We start from the raw sequence: 3,183 nt of genomic DNA on the forward strand, positions 1-3,183 counted from the left end.
GGTTTCTGGCCCCCGGGGGTGACCTTTGTTTCGCCCCTGCCCCTCCTGCCGCTGCTGCGGCACACAATGGCTTCAAAATCATTGAGGTCTAACCCCTTTCAAGAGAACATATATTGGTTTCTTTTTTAAAGTAGCCAAGGAACAATGCATTTCCATAAGTGAACGTAAAATTGCATTTAGAAGCGACCACAGCCCCTCTGTCATGTTGCATGGAAAAAATAATCTGTTTCTAGATTTAGCCCTTTTCAGACCTTAAGGTCAGTGATTCAAGTGGACATTAAACTAATACAGCAAGACAACGTTGTTACAGTTGTCTGGTGCCTCTTCTGAAAACCTATGGGTCCTTTCAAATTCTCGTACTTCATTGAGAGCCGCTCTTCAGCCAGCTTTGTTCCCTCGGGGAACTCGGGGGGTTCACCGGCACACCTAAATATGCATCTTTTAAAAACCAGACTGGTCCGTGAGGTATTCCGCATCCTTACAGTTCCGATGGGATAATCCAGTCCCTCACCCTGACACTGGTTGAAGGGGCACGCAGGTGAACCAGCCCCCGTCCCGGCGGAGGGGTTCCTGGTGCTGTCTGTTATTACTTAGAAGCCCCGGTCGCTGTGAAGAAAAGGCTTGTCAGAGCCATATCTCAGCAGCCAGCACTTGCCACAGACCTTGGTTCAGGCTGGGAAAAGCACTCTACATTTTTGATGTAATGTTTCCTAATGTTTCACCCAACAACCCATAAATTTCACAAGAACAAGCCTATAAAGGGTTTGTTTGAGGAGAGAAGGAGAGATTGCTACAGGCTGTAACTCTGCAGAGTGAGAGGCCTTTAAAGAAGCTCTTGACAAACAGCAAAAGAAGTACTATACACGCACAGGACCATTCGTCAGGGGAGGGAACTCGCCCACCAGGCGCACAGGCTGGATCCTGCCCTCCTCGCTTGAGGCCAGAGGGGAAGGCAGAGCCCCGTCCTGGCTGCTCCTCCAAACCTGCATCCTCTCACCAGGCTGCTGCTCCGCATGGCACGGGGATGGATCCTTGGTCTGCACCGGTCCCTCAATGGCGGGGCTGCAGGGAGCCACTGCCCGCCCTGGCAGCACTCGGATAATGCACCTCCTGGGGACAAGCAGGACAGTGCAAAAGTGGCACAAACGCTTCAAAGGAGCTTTCCAAGTAGAGAGCAGAGCACAGCACGTGCTGGGGCAATTGAACTGAGGACACTTCTTACCCCACCTAATCAGCTAAATTTAAATTTCTCTAAACAATTATTTTAAAAGCAAGGAGAAGGACCTTTCTGTGTGTGAATGATTGCATTGCTCACTGACCGTGCTCCGTGAACTCAGGTCTTTGTTGCCACCAAAGCAGTTTCCGTACCTTTTGCATGCACAGTTCCTACGGGTTTATACTAAACGCTCTTTAGACTTGTTAGTAACAGTCAGTGAGACAATCAGCACATGCTAAAGTCCTGCTCTGACAGTGCAATCAATTAAATATCAATTAATCAGTTAATCAGTACAGAGGATACACAGAACAATGCCAGCAATGGCTAGTTTCTAACCCTGAATGTTTCGTGCCAGTTCCACGTATGTAGCTTGATAGGTACGTTATTTTTTTGTGAGGGAGTTTCAGACAGTGGGATTGCCAATCTGCGGGGCAGAGTTGGACCAGAGCTGCAAATGCTTTCCCACATGTACTCATTAGAACAGCTAAATAACTCCTTTCCTCCACATCACCTGTGTTTGCATCTTCTGCCATGGTCATTTTCAGCCAATATCCTTGCAAGTGAAATTTAGTAATGCTCCTGAAAAGCGCTTTTTAAACTCAAATGCTCAAATATCCTCATAACTGCGTAACAGATCATCAGCGTGAAGTTGACGTTCAGATGCATAATTATAATGCTGTGTCCTTGTTGTTACCTATGTGAGGTAGGATGAATGAGAAACGAACAACGTGTCCTCCATAACTCACCGCCTCGACAGGAATTCCCACTGCTGACCTCAGGCTCTCCTGTCCTGTAGAGCCAAGGCTTTGTCAATGCAGAAAATCTCAGAGAACTTGGAGAAAAAAATGTTCAAGAATTTAGGAATTTGCTTCTAAATAGGAAGAAACTAAATTTGCCATGGAAGCTGTCACAAATTCCTCTTCCAGCTGTGGAGATAGGAAAGATGCCAAGATCCTGGTGTACCAAATCTTAGCACTCTCCAGGACTTTGGCTGATATGTCTTTCTCACATGCTCTGCACAGCTGAAAGAATCCGGCAACCTCCATCAGAGCCACCCTAGCACCCCGCTGCCCTTTTCCTCTTGGGGATGCACTCTGGCCCTGGGAGAAGCCGCCCCACGGGTCACTGCTGGGTATCTTCTGCCTCTCGTGCTGGAGATGGCTCCTCCTGCCCTGGGGACCCTGGCGTCAGTGGTTGTGTGAAACGGTTTCTCAGCACTGACATTTGTGGCACTGGTGCTTCAGTCCTGGGGGAGTTGCTTGAATGGTTCTATTTCTAGAAGATTCCTTCTTGCTCTTCCTCCTTTCTCCTCTGGTCCGTGACCGTTCACACTAGAAAGTCTCCCCATCTGTGTCCTTTCCCCCTGCAAACTCACGAACACTTCTCATAGTAAAGCCAGGACAGGCGGCCCCGGAGACCTTTTCACCTCAGGCATGTCCTGCCTGTGCCTTAACCTGATTTGGATGTGTCTGTGATGTGAGTGATACACCTGCCCAGAGCCTGAGACCTCCAGAAGCCACTGCTCGTTTCCATAGACCCCCATAAATGGATAACTGGCTCTTTTAATCTTGTTACTAAATTGTAATGGAATTATCCCTCTAATCCTTTGGAGCAAGAGCAGAACTCAGCCACCAATATAAAATAAAAAAAAAAAACCCTACAGTAATCATAGATTTTAAAAGTATTTATTTTGTGCTGCTCTCAGATAGGCTGTATATAATATTTTATTTCAGAGGAATAATGCCATGTAGTGCACTTTGTGGCTGCACTGTGATTAAGTCCTTTTTAATCTGCTGTGTATGTTGAGGTGCAACGCTTTCCCAGCACAGCTCCCTCCATGCCAGACTCTCTATTAATGGGGTTACTGCCTTATCGGAAAGAGGCAGAATTACCCAGCTACAGGAGGTTTTTACTCTGATCTGCTTAGAAACCCGGGCCATTTCAGGGCAGGGAGCGCTCCAGGACGG

The sequence above is a fragment of the Pygoscelis adeliae genome, unplaced genomic scaffold, assembly GCF_000699105.1.
Source record: "Pygoscelis adeliae isolate BGI_AS28 unplaced genomic scaffold, ASM69910v1 Scaffold150, whole genome shotgun sequence".
NCBI lineage: Eukaryota > Metazoa > Chordata > Aves > Sphenisciformes > Spheniscidae > Pygoscelis > Pygoscelis adeliae.